Source organism: Orcinus orca, chromosome 14 (genome assembly GCF_937001465.1).
Source record: "Orcinus orca chromosome 14, mOrcOrc1.1, whole genome shotgun sequence".
In the NCBI taxonomy this organism is placed as follows: domain Eukaryota; kingdom Metazoa; phylum Chordata; class Mammalia; order Artiodactyla; family Delphinidae; genus Orcinus; species Orcinus orca.
This window is the reverse complement of record NC_064572.1, coordinates 19897334-19913287: the sequence shown is the minus strand read 5'-3', so window position 1 is coordinate 19913287 and position 15954 is coordinate 19897334. Positions and strand designations below refer to the sequence as shown.

Sequence of the window (15954 nt, the reverse complement as noted above, 5' to 3'; positions counted from 1 at the left end):
TTTTTTTTGGGGGGGTGGCAACTTAGAAACAGTATTAAAATAGAACAAAAACATGCTTACTCTGCTCCAGCAACCCAGTTTTGGGAACCTCTGCTATAGAAGTTAAAGCATCAGTATGTAAGGACATATTTATAGGGATATGTATTACAGCAATGTTTGTAAAGCAGAAACACTAGAAACAAACTAAATTTACCTTAATGGGACTGGTTGAATGTATTATGGTTTTCTGTTGTATGGAATATGATTAAGATAATTTAATAATGAGTTAGGACTACACATAGTAAACTGGAAGGGTGTGCATTATTTCTTGTGAGTATAGTACAATCCACTTTTGAAAACAAAAAGAAAGAAAAAGGACAGTCATAGCTTTGTCTGAACATAGATTGTTGGTGGATTCGATTACCTCAGGGGATGGAGTTTTGAGGGGAGGGGGGAATCATTAGATTTTCTTTTTGCTTGACAAAATGAGCATGTATTTTGTAATAAAAAATTCAATAAAGCAAAACAAAATTAAGAAGAGAAACTTTTAAGTTAAAGAAAAAGCAGAAAGCCTTATTCCCTTGGCTATCTTTTACTTGCATAAATTTTTATACTCTCATTTATTGTACTTACAAATGTTTCTCATTCACATAGTCACAGAATTCCACTCTCTAAAATGTCTTGGTATCTCTACTTGTGGAAGTTTTCTCAGGGCTAATTAAGATTTTTTTGCTCCTGTGCACAAGCCTACTGTATAGACATTACACTTAACACTGAGCTGGAGCTATGTAGGATTGTTGCTTGGATTTTGGTAGCATAATCATGTTTTGAGAGGGTGGAATTAGGATGCTTGTTTTCCTCACTGTTTCATGCCCCAAATTGGGGTAGCTTTAGCCTCATCCTTTTTATTTCTGGGTAAGTAATGTCCTTGCCTCATTGACTCCTCCCATTTTTAATTATTGCTTTGCCTTTGATTAAAGTTTAAATATTTTTAAATAACGTTTTTTCTAATTATAAGAGCAAATGTTGTTCCTTCCTGAAAAATCAAAAGTGTAGTCAAGTAAACAGCAACAAACCCACCTCCCTTTGCTCCAAAGCAAAAAATCATGCAGATCTCACTCATTTGATGTCAGTCTCTCAATCGCTTGGTAACTTTCTTTCAAACTATTCATTGAAAATATTTTCTGTAAAACAGTAATGAAGATGAAGGGTTTTAAGTGTCAGATTGTGTTGTAAGGAATAATGATGCTACTTGAAAGTGTTTTCTGTTGGTTTTTTTTTGGTGATCAGTTATGCGCAGGTGTGGAATAACACCGCAGAGAGGTCTATGAAAGTGAAAGTAATGCATTACATGTAGGAGTCCTAGGAGAGTGGGGCATGGTATGACACGCAGAGGGACATAAGGAAGCAGTTCCAAGAGGTCAGATTGGAACTGCAAGCCAGATTTGGGTCATGCAAGCCAAAGGCATGAGGGGATTTCGTTGGTGTGTTTGAATGTCACTAGGTCACAGTTAAGGGTGGTCACGAAGGGGAACTGGTTGTGGCAGGGACCAGCGTTATCACACTGGTGTGCCTGTCACCTGGGTGGGTTATTAATGGCCTATTTGTGAGGATGGTGAGGGATCTGGAAAATAGGCAGTTTTCAAAATTTGCAATAGACATATCTGAATTTCCTTCCGCTCATTGACTTGTATCTTCGTTTTCTTACCTGGAAAATAGCCTTAATAAGTAGTACCGTAGAGTTGTTGCAAGCACTAAATTGTAAAGCTCAGTGCTTGGTTCATAGTTCTTTTTACTGCTATGTTTAAAAGTTTCATGCATATTGCTTATTGCTTTTATTGCATAAGTAATACATGTTCGATATAGAGACATCAGTCACTACGCTTCTGAACCTTTTTTTTATAACATGGCACGTTGGGGTCAAAGGACCAGGCTGCTTCCAGATGCCAGTGGCACTATGGGGCTGTGGCCATACTAGGCTCTTTCACTGCCTTAACGACTGAGGGATCAGTAATTCCTCACCTCCAGGACGCATAGAGGCCTTATAATATTGCCGGAAGTGGAACACACACAAAGGATATAGACGTTTTTATGTCCCTTTTATTTTTTTAGTACAGCCACATCTTCCTTCAGATGATGGGTTATACCAATTTATATCTCACCAAGCATACAAGAAGGCCTACTTCCTGACCTTCCCACAAGACGGTATTATCACTTTCTTCTTTACCTTTGCTAGTGATTGGTGAAAACTGACCTCACATTGTTTTATTTTGTGATCATAAATTTTTGGTCAATGTAACAGTAAAATATGGAACGCCAGCTTTTAAGACAGATGCTTAAGGGATCTTAGTGTGGAAGCTCTAATACCTGACAGCGTTATAATCCCCTGGCTGGATAAGAAGCTGTGGTTGGTCTCTGCTGTTTATAATTGTCCTGGGAGCTCAGCTACTCCCATTACATTGCTACACCTGATACTTCTGGTCACCGTTGTGTAATCTGTTATTAAATTATGATTCAACATAATAATAAAATGTTCATTCTGAAAATGTTCCCTTTGGTGTTGATGAATGTGAAATTGTGAGAGACTACGGAGAAAAATCCATGACTTGAGTGGAAGTTTGAGACTTACTTCCCTGGCTAGAGATCCACAAAATTGTCCTTACTAAGTTTGAAGTTTTCTTCCTTAGCAGTATTTAATCACATAATTTACTTTGGCAATACAAAGTTTGCTCCTTCAAATGCTTCCTCTGTTTGTGAGATCCTATACTTAAATTGCAGCCTTCACTTTTTTTACACTTTTTTTCATTTCCCCTTAAGAGACGGCAAGAAAATTAGTAAAGTAGTTAAATTCAGTGTTTAAAATGACATTTTCTAACTTTCTTAGGTTTTGGTGTTAAAATAAAATTTTAATGGGATGTAGTATTAATGATTCTTGATAAAGATTTTCATGGCATATTCGTGTTTTGTAATAGGTGCACCAAAAACTTGAATACATGAATATGTATTATGTGTAACAGTAGTGTATGATTCTTAGGAGGAAAATATGACATTTCTAACTCACCATTCAAGATAAATTACCTAATGTTGGAGGTAGATGTGTTTTAATTTGTACATACACTTTTCTGGTATTTCTTGTACTAGAGACAGTCTTTTGTTAAGGAATAAAGCCAAGCTAATTTGGTCAACATGGTCCTCAGATTTCATTCTTGTGATCTTCAAATTGGAACCTTAATGTCTTTTGGCCAAAAGCCATTGCAAAGCTTTGGATTAAAAAGAAAGAAACAAAGAAAGAAGCATCGTGAAAACGAATCTCATAATATCCATGTTACAGCAGAGTTGCAAATATACAGAACTACCATTTAAGAATAAATTTTGCAAATTGTCGATATACCTCTTTAATTGTAGTACCTAAAATAACTTTTATGCTGGCTTTAGAAAGAACAGAAAGTCCTCAGAATTTATCCTCTTGCCATAACCCAAACGTACTCCTTGTCTCTGTGCTTTTGTTCAAATCATTCTCTTTGTATATTCCACCACACTTATCTACCTGGGAAAGGTCTCTTGTACTCTATGCCCATCCTTTGAATATGACCTCTATATTAAGAGACTTTATTTTCTACAGCAGTTTTAGGTTTACAGAAAAATTAAGTAGAAAGTAAAGAGATCTCCCATATACCACCCTCTCCCCCAACCCCACACAGCTTCCCCTGTTATTAACATCTTGCATTTGCATGGTACATTTGTTACCATTGATGAGTAAATATGGATACATTATTATCAACTAAAACCCATAGTTTACATTAGTGGTCACTTTTTATGTTGTACAGTTCTGTGGGTTTTGACAATTGTATAGTGTCTGTATCCTCCATTGCCCTATCATACAAAAATTCCCCTGTGTGCCACTTATTTATCTTTCTCCCCTCCCCCACCCCCTGGCAACCAGTGAGCTTTTTAGTGTCTATAGTTTTACCTTTTCCAGAATGTCATATGGTTGGAATCATACAGTACGGAGCCTTTTCAAACTGGCTTCTTTCACTTAGTAATATAATATACATTTAAAGTTCCTCCATGTATTTTTGTGGCTTGATCGCTCGTTTCTTTTTAGTGCTGAATAATATTCCATTGTATGGATGCAGCATGGTTTATTTATCTCTTCACCCACTGAAGAACAAACACCTTGGCTGCTTCCAAGTTTTGACAATTATAAATAAAGCTGCTGTAAACATTCATGTGTAGGTTTTGTGTAGACATCGTTTTTAACTTATTTAAGTAAACACCAAGGACCACAATTGTTGGATTATATGGTAAGACTATATTTAGCTTTGTAAGAAGCTCCTAAATGTCTTCCCAAATGGTTGTATCATTTTGCATTCCCACGAGCAGTGTATGAGAGTTGCTGTTGCGCCACATCCTTGTCAGCACTTGGTGTTGTCAGTGTTTTGGATTTTTAGCTATTTTAATACATGTGTAATGGTTTCTCATTGTTGTTTTATCTGACAGTTCCCTAATGGCATATGATGCTGATCATCGTTTTATTTGCTTATTTTCCATTTGTATAGGGCCTGTTCAGATCATTCACCCACTTTTTGATTGTTTGTTTTCCTTTTTTAAAAAAATTTTTAAAAACTTTATTTATGGCTGCGTTGGGTCTTCGTTGCTGTGCGTGGGGTTTCTCTAGCTGCGGTGAGCTGGGGTTACTCTTCGTTGCGGTGTGCGGGCTTCTCATCATGGTGGCTTCTCTTGTCATGGAGCACGGGCTCTAGGTGCGTGGGCTTCAGTAGTTGCAGCACTCAGGTTCCTTAGTTGTGGCTCGTGGGCTCCAGAGCGCAGGCTCAGTAGTTGTGGAGCACGGGCTTAGTCGCTCCACGGCATGTGGGATCTTCCCGGACCAGGGCCTGAACCCGGGTCTCCTGCATTGGCAGGCGGATTCTTAACCACTGCGCCACCAGGGAAGTCCTGTTTTCTTAATTTTTAGTTTTAGGAGATCTTTGCGTAATTTGGGTAGGAGTTCTTTGTCAGATGTGTGCTTTGCAAACATTTTCTCCAAGTCTGTGGTTTGTCCTTTCATTCTTTTAACATCATTTTCATAGAGCAGCAGTTTTTAATTTTAATGGAATCCAACTTAAATTTTTCTTTCATGGATCACGCCTTTAGTGTTGTATCTAGCGCTAGTTGACAAACCCAGTATCACTTAAATTTTCTCCTATGTTATCTCTTAGAGGTTTTAAAGTTTTATGTTTTACAATTAGGTCTGTGAGCCATTTCGAGTTAATTTTTTGTGAAAGGTGTAGGGTCTGTGTCTAGATTCATGTTTCTGCATATGGATGTCCAGTATTCCAGCATCATTTGTTGAAAAAGACTATCCTTTCTCCATTAAATCACTTTTCCTTACTCTCTCCACAGTATGGATATATTTGTGTGGGTCTATTTCTGGGCTGTCTATTCTGTTCTACTGATCTATTTGTATTTTTTTTCTTTCTTTCCTTCTTTTTTTAAAACCAATACCATACTGTCTTGATTACTGTAGTTTTATAGTAAGTCTTCAAATTGGGTAATGTCAGTCCACTGATTGATACTGTGTTGGTTATTCTGGGTATTTTGCCTCTCCATATAAACCTTGCTGGGATTTTGATTTGAGATTGTGTTGAATCTCTTGATCAAGTTGGAAGAATTGACTTCTTAATAATATTGTCTTCTTGTCATGAACATGAAATATCTCTCCATTTATTTAGATCATCTTTGATTTCTTTCATCAGGATTTTGCTGTTTCTTTGTATATATCTTGTACATATTTTGTTAGGTTTATACCTAAGTTGTCTCTCCATCCTTCCTTCCTCCCTCCCTCCCTCCCTCCCTCTCACTCTTTCTTTCTGGTGCTAACATAAGTGGTGTTGTATAGGCATACCTCAGAGATGTTGTGGGTTCAGTTCCAGACCACCACAATAAAGCAAATATTGCAATAAAGTGGGTCACACAAAGCTTTTGGTTTCCCAATGCATACAGAAGTTATGTTTACACTATACTGTAGTCTGTTTCTTTTCCTTTTCTTTTTTTTTGGCCGCACCATGTGGATTGGGGAATCTTAGTTCCCTGACCTGGGATCAAACCCCGGGCCCACCGCAGTGAAAGCACCAAGTCCTAACCACTGGACTGCCAGGGAATTCCCTATGTAGTCTGTTAAGTGTGCAATAGCACTATGTCTAAAAAACAACGTACTTACTTTAATTAAAAAATACTTTATTGCTAAAAAATGCTAACCATCATCTGAGCTTTCAGTGAGTTGTAGTCTTTTTGCAATAGTAACATCAAAGATCACTGATCACAGATCACCATAACAAATATAATAATAATGAAAAAGTTTGAAATATTGCAAGAATTACCAAAATGTGACTCAGAGACATGAAGTGAGCAAATGCTGTTGGAAAAGTGGCACTGATAGACTTGCTTGACACAGGGTTGCCACAGACTTTCATTTTGTAAAAAACACAATTATCTGCAAAGCACAACAAAGTGAAATGCAGTAAAATGAGGTCTGCCCATATTTTTAATTTCAAAGTCCATTTGTTCACTGCGGGTATACAGGAAAGCAACTGACTTTTGTTTAATTACCTTGTATCCCGCATCCTTACTATAATTGCTTATTACTTCCAGGAGGTTTTTGTTTGTTTGTTTTTTGGTTAATTCTATGTTCTTTGGCATTTTCTACATAACAATTCATGTCATCTGTGTACAAAGACAGTATCTATGATTTCCAGTACAATGTTGAATAAGAGTGGTGAGAGGGGATACCCTTGCCTTGCTTCTGACCTTAAGGGGAAAATAGCATTAAGAATGATATTACCTGTAGGTTTTTTGTAGATGTTTTAAAATCAAGTTTAGGAAGTTCCCTCTATTCTTAGTTTGCTGAGAGTTTTTATCGTGAATGAGTGTTGGCTATTGTCAGATATTTTTTCTGCCTCTCTTGATAAGATCATTTAATTTTTCTTCTTTAGCTTGTTGATGTGCTGGATTCCATTAATCGATTTTGAAATGTTGACCCAGCCTTGCATACCTGGAATAAATCTCACTTGGTTGAGATGTATAATTATTTTTATGCATTGTTGAACTTGATTTGTTAATATTTTGTTGAGGGTTTTTGTATCTATGTTCATGAGAGATACTGATTTGTAGTTTTCCTTTTTTGTAATTTCTTTGTTTGGTTTTGGTATTGGGGTGATTCTGGCCTCATAGAATGAGTTAAGAAAGATAGGAGTTAAGGTCCTCTGCTTATATTTTCTGGAAGAGATTTTAGAAAATTGGTATCATTTCTTTCTTAAATGTTTTGTAGATGTCAAGTAAAAAATTCTAAAAGGTTATTAATATTTCTGTTTATAAAGGTTATTAATTATTGATTCAATTTCTTTGATAGATGTAGGCCGATTCAGATGACTTATATCTTCCAGTGTGAGTTTTGATAGATTTCAAGGTATCTTTTAAGAAATTGATCCATTTCATCTAGGTTATCAAATTTGTAGGCGTAAAACTATTCATAATATGCTTTTATTACCCTTTTGATGTCCATAGATTATGTAGTCATGGCCCCTCTTTCATTTATGGTATTAGTAACTTGTGTCTTATCTTTGTTTTATTGGTTAGCATGGCTAGAGCTTTATCAATTTTATTGGTCTTTTCAAAGACACAGCTCTTGGTTTGTTGATTTTTCTCTATTGATATCCTGTTTTCAATTTCACTGATTTTTGCTCTTTATTATTTCTTTTCTTCTGCTTGTTTTAGACTTATATTGATGATATAGCTCTAGTTTCTTAAGGTGGAAGCTTAGATTATTGATTTTAGATCTTTCTTAATATATGCATTCAATACTATAAAATTCTACTGCATCACATAAATTTTGATATGTTGCATTTTCATTTCATTCAATGTATTTTAAATTTCTCTTGAGATTTCTTCTTTGATTCATGTGTGATTTAAGAGTATGTTGAGATTTTTCAGTTATCTTTCTGTTACTGATTTCTAGTTTAATTCCATTTCTGGTCTGAGAGCATACTTTGTGTGACTTCTATCGTCTAAATTTGTTAGGGTGTCTTATGGCTCAAAGTCTGTTAGATTTTGGTGAATGTTCCATGTGAGCTTGAAAAGAATGTTTATTTTGCTGTTGTTAGATGACGTATTCTGTAAATAGCAAAACTAGATCCAGTTGTTTAATGGTACTGTTTAGTTCAACTGTGTCCTTACCGATTGTTTGCCTGCTGGATCTGTCGATTACCGATAAAAGAGTGTTGAATAATAGTGGATTCATCTACTTTTCCTTGTAGGTCTAGCAGGTGTTGCTTCACGTATTTTGACATTCTGTTGTTAGGCACATACACATTAATGATTGTTACGCCTTTTTAATCATTATTTAATGCTCCTCTTTATCCCGATATTTGTCCTTGCTTTGAAGTTAGCTTTTTCTGAAATTAATATTGCTACACCAGCTTGCTTTCTTTTTTTTTTTTTTTTTTTTTTGCGGTACGCGGGCCTCTCACTGCTGTGGCCTCTCCCGTTGCGGAGCACAGGCTCTGGATGCGCAGGCTCAGCGGCCATGGCTCACGGGCCCAGCTGCTCCGCGGCATGTGGGATCCTCCCCAACCGGGGCACGAACCCGCGTCCCCTGCATCGGCAGGCGGACTCTCAACCACTGCGCCACCAGGGAAGCCCCACCAGCTTTCTTTTGATTTGTGTTAGCATGATATATCTTTCTCCATTCTTCTACTTTTAATCTATGTGTGTCTTTATATTTAAAGTGGGATTCTTGTAGACAAAATATAGTTGGCTCTTATTTTTTTAATGCATACTGACAGTCTGTCTTTTAATTTGTGTATTGAGACCATTCATGTTTAAAGTGGTATTTAAATAGCTGGGTTAATAGCTACCATATTTTTAATGATTTTTTATCTGTTGCCCTGTTCTTTGTTTCTTCTTTGTTTTCCACTGATTTTTTTTCATTCTCTCTTTTTTTTAATTAGGAAAATAACTTTATTATCTTTGAAATGTTCCAATATTCAATGGAAAAACCATGATAGTATAATTCACAAATTATAGAAAAATGACTTTCCACCTTTTTTACAGAAATCTCCCCCCTAAATCAGACAGAGTTCCATGATGGCTGACATGGGGCAGGAAGGAGAGTCAGAGAATACAGCAGGTGGAACTGTGCCTCTCTGAGCAGCTTTTCCTGAACATTTAAAGCCCAGGCTGAGTCCCAGAGACCTGAGACCCCTGTGAGGGAGGCTCAGCCCACACACATCTGTGACATACTGAGGCAGGTCTCTGTCTCAAAGGCCGGATGCCTGCAGAAGGCCTGCAGCATGGCACTGGTGGTTGGCAGGATGTGATCAAGGCAGCTCTGTGAGAATGAGAGCAGGAGGCAGGCCTGCAACTCCAGTCCTTTTCACTAAAACACTGCCAGAAAAGAGGCTGTGGACACTGGCTAGATGGTGCTTTAGGTTTAGAAATTTCCCCTTTCGCTCAGCTTTCAATGGCTGTTTTATCAAATAGCTTTTTTTTTTTTTTTAATTTTTTAAAAATGTGGACCATTTTTAAAGCCTTTATTGAATTTGTTACAATATTGCTTCTGTTTTATGTTTTGTTTTTCTGGCCCTGAGGATCTTAGCTCTCTGACCAGGGATCAAACCTGTACCCCCTGCATTGGAAGGCAAAGTCTTAACCACTGGACTGCCAGGGAAGTCACTCAGGTAGCTATTTTTTAAAAAAACCAGAAAATGAACATTTGGCTCTGTTTCAGCTGTAATTGCCTTCTCTGGTTTTAATTGAGCATATTATATGATGATTCCATTTTCTCTCTTCTCTTAAAGTATAATTTACGCTACTTTAAAAGTCTGTTTAATAACTGCTATAGAGTCTGTAATACCAGTTTACAACTAATCCAAGTCCACTTTCAAATAATACCATCTACTACACGAGTAATGCAAGAAATTTACAATAAAGAATTCCCCATTTTTCCCTCTCATCTCTTATAACATTGTTGTCATTAATATCACTTATCCATAAGCTATAATTACTGAACATGTTGTTGTTTTTATTATTGAACGAGAGTTGTTATTGAACAAACTCTTATCTGTTAGATAAGTTAAGAATAAAAAAAGTAAAAGATTTTATTTTTCCTTAATTTATTCCTTCTCTGACACTTTTCCTTTCTTGATGAAGATCCAGGCTTCTGAGTTACATACCTTTCTTCTCTCTGAAGAACTTCTTTTAACATTTCTTTTTTTTTTTTTTTTTAACATCTTTATTGGAGTATAATTGCTTTACAATGGTATGTTAGTTTCAGCTTCACAACAAAATGAATCAGTTATATATATACACATATTCCCATATCTCTTCCCGCTTGCGTCTCCCTCCCTCCCACCCTCCCTATCCCACCCCTCCAGGCGGTCACAAAGCACCGAGCTGATCTCCCTGTGCTATGCGGCTGCTTCCCACTAGCTATCTACCTTACGTTTGGTAGTGTATATATGTCCATGCCTCTTTATCGCTTTGTCACCGTTTACCCTTCCCCCTCCCCATAGCCTCAAGTCCATTCTCTAGTAAGTCTGTGTCTTTATTCCTGTTTCACCCCTAGGTTTTTCATGACATTTTTTTTTTTTTAATTCCATATATATGTGTTAGCATACGGTATTTGTCTCTCTCTTTCTGACTTACTTCACTCTGTATGACAGACTCTAGGTCTATCCACCTCATTACAAATAGCTCAATTTCATCTCTTTTTATGGCTGAGTAATATTCCATTGTATATATGTGCCACATCTTCTTTATCCATTCATCCGATGATGGACGCTTAGGTTGTTTCCATCTCTGGGCTATTGTAAATAGAGCTGCAACGAACATTTTGGTACATGACTCTTTTTGAATTATGGTTTTCTCAGGGTATATGCCCAGTAGTGGGATTGCTGGGTCATATGGTAGTTCTATTTGTAGCTTTTTAAGGAACCTCCATACTGTTCTCCATAGTGGCTGTATCAATTTACATTCCCACCAACAGTGTAAGAGGGTTCCCTTTTCTCCACACCCTCTCCAGCATTTATTGTTTGTAGATTTTTTGATGATGGCCATTCTGACTGGTGTGAGATGATATCTCATTGTAGTTTTGATTTGCATTTCTCTAATGATTAGTGATGTTGAGCATTCTTTCATGTGTTTGTTGGCACTCTGTATATCTTCTTTGGAGAAATGTCTATTTAGGTCTTCTGCCCATTTTTGGATTGGGTTGTTTGTTTTTCTGTTATTAAGCTGCATGAGCTGCTTATAAATTTTGGAGATTAATCCTTTGTCAGTTGCTTCATTTGCAAATATTTTCTCCCATTCTGAGGGTTGTCTTTTGGTCTTCTTTATGGTTTCCTTTGCTGCACAAAAGCTTTTAAGTTTCATTAGGTCCCATTTGTTTACTTTTGTTTTTATTTCCATTTCTCTAGGAGGTGGGTCAAAAAGGACCTTGCTGTGATTTATGTCATAGAGTGTTCTGCCTATGTTTTCCTCTAAGAGTTTGATAGTTTCTGGCCTTACATTTAGGTCTTTAATCCATTTTGAGCTTATTTTTGTGTATGGTGTTAGGGAGTGATCTAATCTCATACTTTTACATGTACCTGTCCAGTTTTCCCAGCACCACTTATTGAATAGGCTGTCCTTTCTCCACTGTACATTTCTGCCTCCTTTGTCAAAGATAAGGTGACCATATGTGCGTGGGTTTATCTCTGGGCTTTCTATCCTGTTCCATTGATCTATCTTTCTGTTTTTGTGCCAGTACCATACCGTCTTGATAACTGTAGCTTTGTAGTATAGTCTGAAGTCAGGGAGCCTGATTCCTCCAGTTCCTTCTTTTGTTCTCAAGATTGCTTTGGCTATTCGGGGTCTTTTGTGTTTCCATACAAATTGCAAAATTTTTTGTTCTAGTTCTGTGAAAAATGCCAGTGGTAGTTTGATAGGGATTGCATGGAATCTATAGATTGCTTTGGGTAGTAGAGTCATTTTCACAATGTTGATTCTTCCAATCCAAGAACATGGTATATCTCTCCATCTATTTGTATCATCTTTAATTTCTTTCATCAGTGTCTTATAATTTTCTGCATACAGATCTTTTGTCTCCGTAGGTAGGTTTATTCCTAGATATTTTATTCTTTTTGTTGCAATGGTAAATGGGAGTGTTTTCTTGATTTCACTTTCAGATTTTTCATCATTAGTATATAGGAATGCCAGAGATTTCTGTGCATTAATTTTGTATCCTGCCACTTTACCAAATTCATTGATTAGCTCTAGTAGTTTTCTGGTAGCATCTTTAGGGTTCTCTATGTATAGGATCATGTCATCTGCAAACAGTGACAGCTTTACTTCTTCTTTTCCGATTTGGATTCCTTTTATTTCCTTTTCTTCTCTGATTGCTGTGGCTAAAACTTCCAAAACTATGTTGAATAAGAGTGGTGAGAGTGGGCAACCTTGTCTTGTTCCTGATCTTAGTGGAAATGCTTTCAGTCTTTGACCATTGAGGATGATGTTGGCTATGGGTTTGTCATATATGGCCTTTATTATGTTGAGGAAAGTTCCCTCTATGCCTACTTTCTGCAGGGTTTTTATCATAAATGGGTGTTGAATTTTGTCAAAAGCTTTCTCTGCATCTATTGAGATGATCATATGGTTTTTCTCCTTCAGTTTGTTAATATGGTTTATCACATTGATAGATTTGCGTATATTGAAGAATCCTTGCATTCCTGGAATAAACCCCACTTGATCATGGTGTATGATCCTTTTAATGTGCTGTTGGATTCTGTTTGCTAGTATTTTGTTGAGGATTTTTGCATCTATGTTCATCAGTGATATTGGCCTGTAGTTTTCTTTCTTTGTGACATCCTTGTCTGGTTTTGGTATCAAGGTGATGGTGGCCTCGTAGAAGGAGTTTGGGAGTGTTCCTCCCTCTGCTATATTTTGGAAGAGTTTGAGAAGGATAGGTGTTAGCTCTTCTCTAAATGTTTGATAGAATTCGCCTGTGAAGCCATCTGGTCCTGGGCTTTTCTTTGTTGGAAGATTTTTAATCACAGTTTCAATTTCAGTGCTTGTGATTGGTCTGTTCATATTTTCTATTTCTTCCTGATTCAGTCTTGGCAGGTTGTGCATTTCTAAGAATTTGTCCATTTCTTCCAGATTGTCCATTTTATTGGCATAGAGTTGCTTGTAGTAATCTCTCATGATCTCTTTTATTTCTGCAGTGTCAGTTGTTACCTCTCCTTTTTCATTTCTAATTCTATTGATTTGAGTCTTCTCCCTTTTTTTCTTGACGAGTCTGGCTAGTGGTTTATCTATTTTGTTTATCTTCTCAAAGAACCAGCTTTTAGTTTTATTGATCTTTGCTATTGTTTCCTTCATTTCTTTTTCATTTATTTCTGATCTGATTTTTATGATTTCTTTCCTTCTGCTAGCTTTGGGGTTTTTTTGTTCTTCTTTCTCTAATTGCTTGAGGTGCAAGGTTAGGTTGTTTATTCGAGATGTTTCCTGCTTCTTAAGGTGGGCTTGTATTGCTATAAACTTCCCCCTTAGAACTGCTTTTGCTGCATCCCACAGGTTTTGGGTCGTTGTGTCTCCATTGTCATTTGTTTCTAGGTATTTTTTGATTTCCTCTTTGATTTCTTCAGTGATCACTTCATTATTAAGTAGTGTATTGTTTAGCCTCCATGTGTTTGTATTTTTTACAGATCTTTTCCTGTAATTGATATCTAGTCTCATGGCGTTGTGGTCAGAAAAGATACTTGATACAATTTCAATTTTCTTAAATTTACCAAGGCTTGATTTGTGACCCAAGATATGATCTATCCTGGAGAATGTTCCATGAGCACTTGAGAAAAATGTGTATTCTGTTGTTTTTGGATGGAATGTCCTATAAATATCAATTAACTCCATCTCGTTTAATGTATCATTTAAAGCTTGTGTTTCCTTATTTATTTGCGTTTTGGATGATCTGTCCATTGGTGAAAGTGGGGTGTTAAAGTCCCCTACTATGAATGTGTTACTGTCGATTTCCCCTTTTATGGTTGTCAGTATTTGCCTTATGTATTGAGGTGCACCTATGTTGGGTGCATAAATATTTACAATTGTTATATCTTCCTCTTGGATCGATCCCTTGATCATTATGTAGTGTCCTTCTTTGTCTCTTCTAATAGTCTTTGGTTTAAAGTCTATTTTGTCTGATATGAGAATTGCTACTCCAGCTTTCTTTTGGTTTCCATTTGCATGAAATACCTTTTTCCATCCCCTTACTTTCAGTCTGTATGTGTCTCTAGGTCTGAAGTGGGTCTCTTGTAGACAGCAAATATATGGGTCTTGTTTTTGTATCCATTCAGCCAATCTGTGTCTTTTGGTGGGAGCATTTAGTCCATTTACATTTAAGGTAATTATCGATATGTGTGTACCTATTCCCATTTTCTTAGTTGTTTTGGGTTCGTTATTGTAGGTCCTTTCCTTCTTTTGTGTCTCTTGCCTAGAGAAGTTCCTTTAGCAGTTGTTGTAAAGCTGGTTTGGTGGTGCTAAACTCTCTCAGCTTTTGCTTGTCTGTAAAGGTTTTAATTTCTCCATCAAATCTGAATGAGATCCTTGCTGGGTAGAGTAATCTTGGTTGCAGGTTTTTCTCCTTCAACACTTTCAATATGTCCTGCCACTCCCTTCTGGCTTGCAGAGTTTCTGCTGAAAGATCAGCTGTTAACCTTATGGGGATTCCTTTGTGTGTTATTTGTTGTTTTTCCCTTGCTGCTTTTTTTTTTTTTTTTTTTTTGCGGTACATGGGCCTCTCAGTTGTGGCCTCTCCCGTTGCGGAGCACAGGCTCCGGACGTGCAGGCCCAGCGGCCATGGCTCACGGGCCCAGCCGCTCCGCGGCATGTGGGATCTTCCCGGACCAGGGCACGAACCCGCGTCCCCTGCATCGGCAGGTGGACTCTCAACCACTGCGCCACCAGGGAAGCCCCCTTGCTGCTTTTAATATGTTTTCTTTGTATTTAATTTTTGACAGTTTGATTAATATGTGTCTTGGCGTATTTCTCCTTGGATTTATCCTGTATGGGACTCTCTGTGCTTCCTGGACTTGATTAACTATTTCCTTTCCCATATTAGGGAAGTTTTCAACTATAATCTCTTCAAATATTTTCTCAGTCCCTTTCTTTTTCTCTTCTTCTTCTGGAACCCCTATAATTCGAATGTTGGTGCGTTTAATGTTGTCCCAGAGGTCTCTGAGACTGTCCTCAGTTCTTTTCATTCTTTTTTCTTTATTCTGCTCTGCAGTAGTTATTTCCACTATTTTATCTTCCAGGTCACTTATCCGTTCTTCTGCCTCAGTTATTCTGCTATTGATCCCATCTAGAGTACTTTTAATTTCATTTATCGTGTTGTTCATCGTTGCTTGTTTCATCTTTAGTTCTTCTAGGTCCTTGTTAACTGATTCTTGCAATTTGTCCATTCTATTGTCCATTCTATCTCCAAGATTTCGGATCAACCTTACTATCATTATTCTGAATTCTTTTTCAGGTAGACTGCCTATTTCCTCTTCATTTGTTAGGTCTGGTGGGTTTTTATCTTGCTCCTTCATCTGCTGTGTGTTTTTCTGTCTTTTCATTTTGCTTATCTTACTGTGTTTGGGGTCTCCTTTTTTGCAGGCTGAAGGTTCGTAGTTCCTGTTGTTTTTTGTGTCTGTCCCCAGTGGCTAAGGTTGGTTCAGTGGGTTGTGTAGGCTTCCTGGTGGAGGGTACTAGTGCCTGTGTTCTGGTGGATGAGGCTGGATCTTGTCTTTCTGGTGGGCAGGTCCACGTCTGGTGGTGTGTTTTGGGGTGTCTGTAGACTTATTATGATTTTGGGCAGCCTCTCTGCTAATGGGTGGGGTTGTGTTCCTGTCTTGCTAGTTGTTTGGCATAGGATGTCCAGCACTGTAGCTTGCCGGTCGTTGA

At 37.4% G+C, this 15954-nt stretch overlaps 1 protein-coding gene across 2 annotated transcripts in view; it reads left to right on the top strand.

The window, feature by feature from the left end:
- The window catches only part of ANK3 (ankyrin 3), a 688018-nt gene that overhangs the window by 15720 nt on the left and 656344 nt on the right, over positions 1-15954 (top strand). The gene's annotated exons all lie outside the window — the stretch shown is intronic.